A 13,356-nucleotide genomic window follows, 5' to 3' on the forward strand; every position below is an offset into this window, starting at 1 on the left:
AACCATAGTCTTTTCCGTCAATTCATTAGTAAACGATCGTACTCATTCTCTGCGTTCCACCCAATTTGATCTTTCATTACAACTTTCATGCTATTGTGACATTTATGATTCTGTAAGTAAGATTATAAGGCATAACATTTCAGCATCTTGACTTCATTAATCTAGACATAAATGTCAACCTCATATATATACTGATTACTAATCATGCAATAAAAGTATTCATACATACATTCTGTCACTTCAAGCAAATTTCTTTCTTTTCCTAAACACTTGGCCAAATCAAGTTGGACATTTAACATCGTATGAATACTAACATGCATGAAAGCATTTTTCACATTCTTTATCTCAAGAGTATCACATAATGAATACTAGTTCATATAAAAAAATATGGATTTCTTTTCATACCTTTCCCAATTTTCAACATATCATAAGTATGATTCAATAATCTCAACTTTACTCGTATCTCTATCAAGATTTGCTCGGTTGGAACTCATTCATGTCTTAATCAATAGTTTTGTTAGGGCTGAGAGATATCACACTATCACGAGTAATACTATGGCATCTATAGCTAGACTCCCTTACGCTAGGTTAGTCTGAGAACCGACTAAACCATGTTCTGATACCACTAAATGTAACACCCCTCGCCCGTATCCGACGCCTGGGCGGGGTTCGAGGTGCTACCTGACTTTTACTAACACTTCCATACTAAACAGGGTCATGAAATCTCAAATAATTAAAAACTTTTCTTTTCACATGCAATCTGTCCTTTATGCGAGCTTACGAGGCCCAATACATGCATTCGGGGTGGTTCGGGACCCAACCGAGAACTCATGAAAAACTTAGGAAATCTCTTGTATCAAGGCTCCACACGCCCGTGTAGGTATAGAACACACGCCCGGGTGCTAAGGACACGCCCGTGTCCCGAACCCATGTCCAAAACCTGGACAAATACAAGGCTATTTTCCAAGCCATTTTGTCACACTCACAACACATGCACGCATACTTATACAATAGCATACAACATGGCAAAATTAGGCACTTAAACCTTCCTAACATGACATGACCATGGTAATTTCACATGCAACCATTACAATAAGTTTTTCTTTCATCGTTACCATATTAATGCTATAGCTATCAACATGTCATCAAACCTCATGTCCATCACAAAGCATGCACAATCATATCCACAAACCATTCATGAAGCATTATTAACTATTTACCAATCACTTAATCCTGCATTAGTTATTAGCTCATCAATGAATCTCAATTCAATCTCTAGGCATACATGTTGTAAGCCACATCACAAGAGATAATAACATACATGCATAAGAATAATCATATGGGCCCATAACGATATTAGCCGACATAGGCCAATTTACATGACTAATACTACCTTAATAACAAGCCAATGCCTTTGGCTAAATCATAATATTACATACTCACATTAAAACCCTATACACGCCATAGACTAGAATCACTTGAGTTTACTTACGCCGATAGCGTTAACTCGACAGTGTGATAATATCTCTGACGACCTCCAACCCGAGCTAACCTGGAAACTCTAGAAAACATGGGAAAGAATAGGGGGTAAACTTTCGCTTAGTAAGTTCATATGAAACAGTAAGCAACTCATTAACTTGTTTTATCAATGTTTACAACATATTCTCAAGTTCACTACAAGCTGTCTTTCTGACCAATGGTCACTAAATTATTTATATCTGGAGCTACGAAACTCCGACTTAAGTTCCGTTAATTTTCCTTGAAACTAGACTTATTTTCATTTCTTCCATAAAATTTCTAAAATTTTTGGTTAAGCCAAATAGTACAGTTTATTCCTCAAAGTTACCCCTGATTCACTGTCTGACAGTTCCGACCCTTCTGTACTAAAGTTTGATTATCTCATAGTACAAGACTCGAATAATGTTCTCGTCTATTTATCTTGAAACTAGACTCATATGTCTACTGACTAATTTTTTTCTAGAATTTTTGGTTAGGCCAATTAGTACAGTTTATTAGTTAAAGTCTCCCCTGTTTCAGGGTATGACCACTCTGACCCCTGTGCACTACAAACCGAATTTCTCCCTGTAAAAAAATTCCAACGACAATGCCGTTTATTTCCCCTAAAAATAGACTAAGGAATCCATTCATGTAAGGTATGACTCTTAATAATTTTTGTACAATTTTTGGTGAATTTCTAAAGTCAGAACAGGGGATCTCGAATTCATTCAGACCCTGTTTCACAAAAATTCAAATATCACACAATATGGAACTCTTTTTCTTCCCATGTTTCTTTCATGTGAAAATAGACTCATTAAACTTTAATCCCATATTTTATTCTGCCTCTAACTCATTTTCCACTATTTTTAGTATATTTTCAAAGTTACACTACTGCAGTAACTCAAATCTGTCAAGGCTAAATTACTCATTCATGATCATTGTTCACAAAATTAATACAAAATCGTTTGTATAATCATCACCGAGACATTCATATCACATTTTCATTTACCATCTTACCATATTGTTGTTATGTAGAGTTTTCAACCTGAGAGTTAAGTACATGCCTGTTCAAAGTATCCATTTCACAACATTTACCAATACGTCCCTTTCATCTCAAGTATTCCTCCATTTGAGTAGAATTTTACCCGTTGAACACATCGGAATATAATTCGGATATATGGAAAGTTTGTACATAAGTGCCACGTATGTAGCCAAGCTACCATGTAACCCGCCCATAAGTGAACTCGGACTCAACTCAACGAGCTCGGGCGTTCGCATCCATAAGTGAACTCGGACTCAACTCAATGAGCTCGGATGCCTAGTTATGTCTCACGAACTCGGACTCAACTCAACGAGTTCGGATGCTCAACCATCCTAGTGACATGTCACTTGTATCCTAATCTATTCCTAAGGTTCAAACGGGATTTTCCTCGAACACATATCCTTGCCATCTTCCGTAAAATACCGAAACCAATACTCGGTAGCACTTTATTTTTAACAGATAATACACATAAATTGCATTTTATTCGAAAATAACCACAAAGCATATATTTCATGATAAAAATCAGCATATCATATATTTAACGTCAATAACTTAAAAATAACAATTATGCTATACTATTTACACATGAACTTACCTCGATACCACAAAGGTTAAAAAAAAGACGTAATTATCCCTTAATCGATTTCTTTCCGTTCTAGGTCCAAATCTCGATTTTCATCATCTAAAATATCACATTCAACTTATTAAAACAATGTAATGATCAAATTAGTCCATTGAGACACTTGGGCAATTTTTTACAATTTTGCCCCTATATTTTGCCAAAATTACCAAATTACCCTTAGGTTCGTAAAATAATTTTTATCACATTTCTTTACCCATTGAGTCTAGATGAACCATTTTCATAACTATAGCAACTCATAATTTCAACTATTTCACACATTTACAACTCATTTTACAACTTAGCAATCTAGCCATTTTTAAGGTGTTTTCATGCAATTTCTTTCACAAAAGTTGTTCATTAGACAACTAGGACTCATAATATTCCATAAAAACACAGAAAACAACACATTTACTCTCATGGCAAAACCCTAGACTCTTCATCATTTTGCAAAATAGTCCCCTCTTATGAAAGCTCATGCTTTAGGGGTTCCAAAAATGTAAAAATCATCAAGCAAAGACATTAAAATCACTTACAAGCAAGGGAAATATGTTGCTGAAGCTTTCCAGCTTCAAAGCCTTTTCTTTGCTGCATATTTCAGTGAAGGAGAAGGGAAAAATGATAGCTTTTTCTTTTTGGTTTGTTAATAATAAAACTAGTCAAAATTGGTGACCAAATTTCACCTAATTTTGACTTTTCAACAATTTTGTCTCCCATGGCCGGCCATCACACTTTCAATGTCCTAATTTCACTTTAAATACCCCCAATTTAAGATACAAGGCAATTTAACACCTTTAGGTATTAAAACACAACTTTTACCTTTTACGCGATTTAGTCCTTTTTCGAAATTGGACTAGAAATTGCTAAAATTAACTTACCAAAATTTACATGCACTTATAAAATTATATTATAACACATAAAATAATACTAAAATAATTTTCTCTAGCCTCGAAATAGTGGTCCCCAAACCACTGTTTCGACTAGGCCCAAAATCGGGCTGTTACATGTGGTGCCCTAACTTACCGGGTATGACATTTCGTTACCTCGAAATAAGATTTTTTGCAAATAAAGGCAATATTTGGTGTTTGAAAATTCGAGGAAACGTGCCCTAACTTACTGGGTTTCGATTTCCCTCGTTCACCCTAACTAACCGAATATCCTTTTAAAAGAAGTTAAAATACATTAATTTTAAATAAAAGGCAAGCTCAGTCTCAAAGTTCGAGATGTCGTGCCCTAACTTACTGGGCATGATATTTTATTACTTCGAGATGAGAGAGTCCTTAACATTCGTTTTAATTTATTCAATCGTTTTTTAAATTAGCATTAATACAAAGAGGGATCGTATTTTAAATTCTTTCAAGTTTTCAAATTTTCGACACTAAGACACTAATTAATCAGCTAGGTACCAATTTTGTAAAAAGTATGTGAATGGGTTCATAATGCAATTTATATTTTATATTTTTTTAACAAATAAACATTTTTATACAATTTTTAAATGGGATGAAGAGAATATAATATTTATTCATTTTTATACAAATTTTTTATTTTTGTATAATAATATCTAATTTATAATATTATTAATATTTCTGTTGAATGTTTTTGTGTTATGTCTCTCAAAGGCGCTAATTTCCCTATTTATATGATAGGGTTCTTGGATGTGACGTACTAGGTTGGCTCTCATGCATGCCAACGCATACTTTATTCTAAGATTAACAGGTGTTCTTCAAGTGTGGGTTAGCTTGCATGATGATACGAACCCACCATATGGGAGCCCATACAAAGATGTGAACCCTCCACGTGCGAACTCATGTAAGTGAACTATGCAGGCTATCATCATCAGAGTAAAGAGGATCAGGTCAGCCTCAATCGGACAACCGATAGCGAGTTGATAATGGCAAACACCATAACAAATATGATTAAGAGTTGAGAGAAGATGGTGACCTCAGAGAGAAGAAGAATGAAGAGCGGCGAGAGGTGTTGCTCTTCAGCTGGGTGGTAGAGGAATGAAGAGGATTTTAGTTTAAGTTAAGGAGATTTTATAATCGAACCCTATTTCTAAATCTATTGCGGGTTGTGGACTGATTTCCTCTTCGCTTCTCTTTGGGCTCCAATAAGGCGACGAATTTCTTTTTATCCCAAAAAAGAAATGGGTTAATATAACTTTTAGTCCCTGAATCTAATAACGGAATCCATTTAGAACGAATCTGGACATATAGTTATCCTGATCAAATGAACCAGGACAATCATGTGCCTTGGTTCATTTCAAATGTAACTTCTATTAATTATTTTTAAAATTTCTTTATAATTTAAAAATAATTAATTTTTTTTCTGGCATGCTACGTGGCATCTTCTGGTGGTTGTCGTCGACTACATCAGCACTTTTAACTATTAAATGATCAATTGATTTATTATTATTATTACTAAGAACTCAATAAAATGCACTTTTTTTAAGGGCTTAATTATTTTTTTTTTCATTTTTTACCCTTAAGCCTACAATAAGTTATTATATACATTTTATTGTATCATAGTAGTATCCTAGTTGTCAACCATTATCATCTCAACTTAGTATAATTTGAAATCACTGATTAGAATACAGGAATCAAATACATATTTTCTCCTCGTACCACCAAAAAGACGTCGAATTATTGATTGAATTAGGCTTGTTATTATGGGGAAAAATAAGAGTGAATAAAGTGAAGAATGAAACAAAATTACAGCAAAATCAGAGATGCAATACATAGTACATCTCATGACAACATATTCATATGGTTAATAATGTCACAATTGTTAGTCCGTAAAATCAAGCAGATTAAATATGATTTGAGCAGCACCTATGAATAATTAATCTCTTTCTGCAAATGTTGTATTTGGATGGAGGGTTCATCAGTATTGAAATAGAAACTTACTTGAACAACAAGAGTGTGTAAGCTGAGCATTGGGTACAACCAAACTGTAGAAAAGCTCCATCACTCCTATATGCTACTGTAATTAGGAAAACATTGAAAATACCTCTGGGTATAGAGCAGAAGCAGATCCCCCTGTATGTACAGTAGGTGTCCAACACCAAATGGCATGACAACAACGCCCGTCATCAGCCAATCCAGTAGATTCACCTGCATCAAGGATATTCAATGACAAAAGAAACGCCTGTCCCAATGCCATTTCCCAGCTATTTCTTTCACTTGTCCCCATTTCAAACCTATCTTCATTCCATTGTTGACTCCTCAAGCTTCCATTCTGCATGGAACACTCTTCTGCTAGGGGTAGAAAGCTTTCGATTTGCTTAGGCCTACGTACCAAAGTCAAAAAGGGATACCAATGACAAAAACAAATATCACGCCGTTGCCGGGGATCGAACCCGGGTCGCCCGCGTGACAGGCGAGAATACTCACCACTATACTACGACAAGAAGTTGTAAGTTATTTTATAAATAACTTACTTAAACAATAATTCAACAGAATAAGTCATTTGCCGCAAGTTCGTAATATACTTGATTGACTAAGGTAAAAATACGTAGTAATAATATAATAAGAAAGTTGTCAAGATTCTTTAACCTCTCTACCTATGAAACCAATATTTGGACGATACATGTCATTATGTAAGCGAACTCACATCTAGAGTATAAATGTTAATCTTAAAATAAGATACGTGTTGGTATGTATAGAGACTTACTTAGAACGTCACATCCAGAAACCGTATCATATAAATAGAAAAATTAGCCTCAAGAGACATATACACAAAAATACTCAACAATTTCGTGTTTTTATTTTTTTAAAATTATTATTTTTAAGACTTAAAAACCTTTTTAAAGTTTAGTTAATGATATAGGGACTGATATCGTAAATTTGGTAATCAACTTTAAGTAATGTTGAAATATATGAAATAATGACAAATTAGCAAATTAAAATGTATACTTTAGAATAAAACAGAAGTACCCAACCACGAATCTATTATTTATGCATAAACATTGACTTAAGAAAGAATGCATGCTCAAATCATGTAAAATTGGATAAGTATTTATTATATTAACAAAAATCCCTATACATCAGTGATCACCAGCCTAAATCTTAGATAGGACTCGGGTCGCCTACCCGCAACTCGAATAGGTCCCACCAGACGATTAAGTGTGAGGCAAGCCGTGAGAGGAAAGCGAGGGGAGCTCGCTGACCTAGCTCACAAGGAGAGCTCGCACGAACCAAGGGAAGCTTGCAATCTCGGTTCATATATACTCAAGGAGCTCGCAGAAGGGAGACCACATGGTCTGGCAGGTAACCCAGAGTGAAAAACGTATCCAGCATGGCTGAGTTCCGCTTAGAACGTCAGTCCTAGGAATAGTGAGGTCAAGTCATGAACAGTAAGGTCATATTGTGAATAGTAATAGCATGTATAAATACTCAATGGCGAATCTAGGGGGTTGGCAGGGCCCCTGGCCCCCCTAAAATATAAAATTGCTATTTAGGCCCTTAAGATTTTTTAAAAATTTTAAAATAGTAAAGGTAAAATTATACTTTGACCCCCTTAAAGTTATAAAAATTCAATTTAATCCTTTAAAAATTATAAAGATATAGACTATAAAAAATTAAAACTTCATCCGACCCCCCTAAAAAATTATTTTGGCTTCGCCTCTATAATACCCGAATGTTCCCATTAATAAGATACCAAAAAAAATTTACTCAACAAATCTTTTATTGCATGATTTAGTGTAAAAGCTAAAAACCCACTCATAATACTTTAGTTGTATGAAATTTCTTTCAATAATAAAAATAAGAACATATTTTGAATAAAAAATAAAGAACAAAATGTTACTTAGATGAGCTAAAAAAATTATTTTATTTGAATAACCAACAAATGGTTGGTTATAATAGTAAGACGCATTTGAATCTCATAAATCTCGAACATTAACAGTAAAATGAACATGTGCAATACAATTAATTTTTGTAACTCTATTTAATTTAAAATAAAAATAGTTCATATAATAAAATATATTTTTTGACATTTTTAATTTACTTACCAATTATATAAATTATATTATTATAAATAAGAATTTATAAAAACTAAAATTTAAAGTGATTTTTTAAATTTATTCATATGTTTCATTGCATTTATATTTAATATTTTGTGCACAAAGAAAAAAAAATTACCTATAATTTATTATAATCATAAATATTAATTTTAAAAAATTCCTTCTAAATTTTTGAAAAAATTCAAACAATTTTCACTTAAAAACCCTAAAAAAACCTAACATGTTGATCATGAAATAAATTCATTATTAATTTTTGTTAAAATCATAAATTAATTTAAACACAATTTTTTTATGTCAATGAAATTAGAGGAAGTTAAAGGAAATGAAATATTTTGATTTCGTTGAAAAGAAAAAAAAACTGATATGGAACAAAATGTTGCAGAATGGCAACGGTCCAGTCTTTTAATATTTTGTTATTTCTATTTATGAGTTGTATTTTTTTATTATATATTTTTTGTTACTCCCTCCTCAAACTTGATCATTGTCCTCAAGGATCAAACTCTAGATATTTTTGGCGAAGTTCATTGAAATTTCCCACGTAGAGTCTTCAGGAAAGGTATTCGTCCAATCCACTAAAACTTCGGTTATTGCTTGGTTTCCCCTTTTTACCATACGTCTATCCACAATCTTAGTTGGTATTTTCAAAGGACCACCATCAATTGCCACCAAAGGTAGCAATGAAGCGTGAGGGGCTTGACCAATGTGCTTTTTCAGTTGTGACACATAAAATGTAGGATGAATTCGTGATCCAGCAGGTAAGGTCAATCTATAAGCAACTTGGCCAACTTTAGCCTCGACAGGATAAGGGCCAAAGTACTTAGGTGATAGTTTTTTTTACTTATCACCCTCCTAATAGAATGTTGTCGCTAGAGTTGTAACCTCAAATAAACTAAGTCCCCCACTTGAAATTCCCTTTCAGACCTTTTTTTGTTAGCCAACTATTTCATCCTCTCTTGGGATCTCTTCAAATGGAATTTGAGTAGTTGTCTGGCCGCTTCCCTTGTTTGCAAGCTAAGATTTACAGTGGCAACTTGAGAGGAACCAACTAAATATGGTTGGTGTAAGGGAGGGTCTTGACCAAAAAGTGTTTCATGAGGGGAAGGTTGTATTGTAGTATGGTATGCGGTGTTGTACCACCACTCAACCAAAGGTAACCAGCTCACCCAATCACTCAGTCTTTCTCCTGTCATGCACCTCAAATAACCCTCCAAACATTTGTTTAGCATCTCTGTTTGACCATTTGTTTGGGGAGGGTATGCAGTAGATAACTGTAATTTGGTCATCATTTCTTTTAAATAGCTCCTACCAAAAGGTGTTGATGAATATCTTGCCTCAGTTGGAAATTATAAATTTAAGAGCCCTATGTAATTTGTAAATTTGACTCAAAAACTCTTGAGCAACAATCACTACAATGAAAGGATGAGATAGTGTTACGAAGTGTCCATACTTAGCTAACCGATCAACAACCACCAGTATGGTATTTCTTCCTTTAGAAATAGGTAATCATTCGCAGAGGCGAATCTAAGGGGCTGGTAGGGGCCCTGGCCCCCCAAAAATTTAAAATTGCTATTTAGGTCCTTAATTTTTTTCTAAAATTTAAATTAGTAAAGGTAAAATTGCACTTTGTCCCCCTTAAAATTATAAAAATTTTGATTTAATCCTTTAAAAATTATAAAGATATAGATTATAAAAGATTAAAATTTCATCCACCCCTAAAAAATTGTTCTAGCTTCGCCCTGATCGTTCAATAAAATTCATACTAATAGCAACCCAAGCCCTATCAGGAATAGAAAGGGGTTGAAGGAGGTTAGGAGAAGCTGATAAATCTACTTTGCATCTTTGGCATGTTGGATATTCCTCATCAGTTTTTTACATCCCTAAACAAGTCATTGAGATTCTGTGTCTTGTGGCATGTACTCCTGAGTGGCCGCCTATTGTTCCAGCATAGAAGTACTGAAAAAGGTCCCTCCTAAGGTCGGCATTGCTCCTAACAACTACTTTACCCTTTCTTCTCAAAATTGTGCCATCCCAAGAAATTTGGAGTGAGCATGGGGTGGTTGTTGTAATTCTTGGATCATGTGTTGTAACTTAGTATCAACCAACACAGAATTCACAATTCTATCCCACATTCCAGACCAAATAGTGCTGACCACACATTGAAATAGTTGGCCCTCTTGTTCATGTGATCTTCTAGACAAAGCATCAGCCATAGTGTTTAAGGAATCCTTCCTATATGCAATGAAATAGTCATATCTCAACATTTTTGTCACCTATTTCTGTTGGTAAGGTGTGATTGCTAGCCTATTAGATAAGAATTTAAGGCTTTGATGGTCTGTTCTTATCAAAATGGACCTCCCAACCAAATATGAATGTCATTTCTTCACTGCTAGTAAAATAGCCAATATCACTTTTTCATAAATTGGCAGAGCTAGATGTTTAACTCCCAAGCCTTTGCTAAAAAATGCTATTAGCCTTCCCTTTTGTTGTAATACAACCCCAACTCCTTGTAAGTTCATTCTTGACATTTTTGGGCCCTAGGCGAAACAATAAATTGGGCCCTTTTAAAAAAATTATAAAATGTAATACAATAAAATAAAATCATACACTAGTAATTTCATTAAAATAACACGTTTTATGACATTAAGAGAATAAAAAAAATTTCTAACAAAATTTAAAAAAAATATATTTTTCATTCAATCTACTCCTATGTCATCAACTACAAAAACACAAAAAATCATTAAAAAAAATAGGTTCTACGACCATTTTGAGATGGAAAATCATGAATGATAACATCAACATTAATATTTTCCAAACAATCATTCTCGATTGATAAAATTGCCAAACCATTAAACCATTCTTGTGACATTGATAACCTCAAGTAGGTTTTGATTAACTTTAACTTTGAAAAACTTCTTTCAACTGATGCCACAGTCAAAAGGACTGTTAGAAAATTCTATTAGCAATTGAAACATTCGGATAGCAATATGCAAATTTGACAAACTCAAGAATTTCAGTGGCTGACATGAATTCATTTGGTAAAGTAAATTGCAACACTTTCAATTTAAAGAAAAGATTATATAAATCAACATATGATGAATCACCATGAGAAAAGGTAGAGTGAAAAGTTGGACAGCTTTCTCTCAAATTCTTTTCATCCAATGACTTTAACATGTTTAAATCAAACAAAAACCCAAAAATACCTTTAAATGTTTTTAGTTGCTCAAATTTGCTCTTCAAAGAAGTAATTGTCATGTCTACAATAACTAAAAAATAATCAACTCTAAATTATTAGTCGCTTGAATTTCTTCATCCTCTTGATTATTCTCACCAAATTATTTTTTTTAATAACACGACACTTTGTTGCAAGGGTAGGCTCTATATTCATATCAAGTGCAATATTCATACTAGAAGTAAAGTCTTCATCTCTATATATTTCAAAATATGACAATACATCTTCTAATTGTTTTATGGTGGTGCCAATGTACGTAGACTTAGATTGTAATTTCTTACTCACCATATTTATAGCAAATAAAATTTCATACCAAATTATCATACCAAGTAAAAACTCAAAACTGTATTGAGTAGGTTAGAAAATAATCCTTAAATTTGGCTTATTACTTATTTTGAAAATTACACTTTTTTTTTTAAATTTACTATGACCTTTTTTAGGGTTTTATTATGACATTTATATTCTTTAATAAAAACAAATTTTATTTAAAATTTGTAAACTAATTCAAAGATTATTTCCATAGTTAATAATAAATTAGTAAAAAATGATGGAATTATTAAGTATAAATGAGAAAATTTAGGAATAATTATGATGGCTTTACAAATTAGATGGACTTACCAATAAACTGATGAGTTGTCAATCAAAAAGTGGTGCCACTTATATAGCTTAATTTTCCATATTTGAACCAAAACTCCACTATAGAAATTTTCCATATTAGATTAGCAAAATGAATTGAGATTTATAAAAAAATCGAATAAAATTTTACTTATTTTTAAAAATATAAACATAAATTACACCAACAATCACTCAATTTTGGTACAATTACTAAAACAGTTGCTTTGATTTCAATTCAATCACTCAACTTTCGAAAAATAACAAATCAATCACTAACGTTATCGAAAAGTGACAAATCAGTCACCCATTAACATTTTTCGTCATAGACAGCTGATGTGGTCGGTTAACTTGCCACATTAGATCAGGCAAAGTTGAGTGACTGTATTTTTTCATCCTTCCTTTTTTTCATTTTTTAATAAATGGCCTAATATTTTTACTTTTTGCATAAATGACCCAATATGTTTATACTTCTTCTCCATCCCAACAATCACTATTTTCAAATATGATGATCTGCTTCACTCTACCATTAATCTCTTTGTCTTCTTCTCTACCTTCCAATCTCTCCCCATCCAGAATCTACCATGCCAAAATCCAAACCACAACTTCCAATCTTTGCCATCATGGTTGCCATTGTTATGTCGCCAAACCAGAGCTTCCAATCTTGTGTTGCCAAAACCATAAACAATTACTGCAACCCAATTGTTTGTGAAATGTCGCAATGAGCTACCATTTTCGATTACCAACCCAACCTCCCAAATGTGGCGATCATCGATTCAAACTCAACTGTGATAGCAACAACCGCATCCTTTTATCCCTAAACCATCGCAGATTCTACGTCCAAAGCATTTGGTACGAATACTCTATGGTCTAAGCTATCGATGTGGCTAGAAGAAGAAGACCTGAAATGAGATGACCTAAGATAATGCATTTGGCCAGATACGACAAAGAAAAGCTCTTGACCATTCCCATCATCGGAATTGTTCTTTGTGAAGCCTGCCCCACCGCGGTCGCCACAATCCACAACCTCATGCTGTTGTTGAACAACTCTAGAATTTTTCTCTTCTTCTTCTCCTCCTCTTCTTTTTTTCTTCTCTGCTTCTTTTTCTTTTACTACCCAACCCAACTAGGGTTTTAAATTGGGGTCATTTACACAGTGAGATGACAAGTCATCTTTCTGTTACGTTTGTAATAGAAAATAGTTAAAATGGATAATTTGTTATTTTTCAAAAATTAAGTGATTAAATTGAAATCAAAGTGATTGTTTTACCACTTGTATCAAAATTAGATGACTATTAGTATAATTTACCCAAAATATAATCAATCGAAAATCT

At 33.3% G+C, this 13,356-nt stretch overlaps 1 long non-coding RNA gene across 1 annotated transcript; it reads right to left on the minus strand.

The window, feature by feature from the left end:
* Window positions 1-1,215: 1,215 nt before the first annotated feature.
* LOC121229654 (uncharacterized) lies at window positions 1,216-3,802 on the minus strand. Its single transcript, XR_005927570.1, has 3 exons — window positions 3,695-3,802; window positions 3,135-3,221; window positions 1,216-1,561 (listed from the first exon to the last, which is right to left on the minus strand). It is a non-coding gene; the product is annotated as an uncharacterized lncRNA (long non-coding RNA).
* Between the last annotated feature and the right edge of the window lie 9,554 nt (window positions 3,803-13,356).

This window comes from Gossypium hirsutum, chromosome A05 (assembly GCF_007990345.1).
Source record: "Gossypium hirsutum isolate 1008001.06 chromosome A05, Gossypium_hirsutum_v2.1, whole genome shotgun sequence".
NCBI lineage: Eukaryota > Viridiplantae > Streptophyta > Magnoliopsida > Malvales > Malvaceae > Gossypium > Gossypium hirsutum.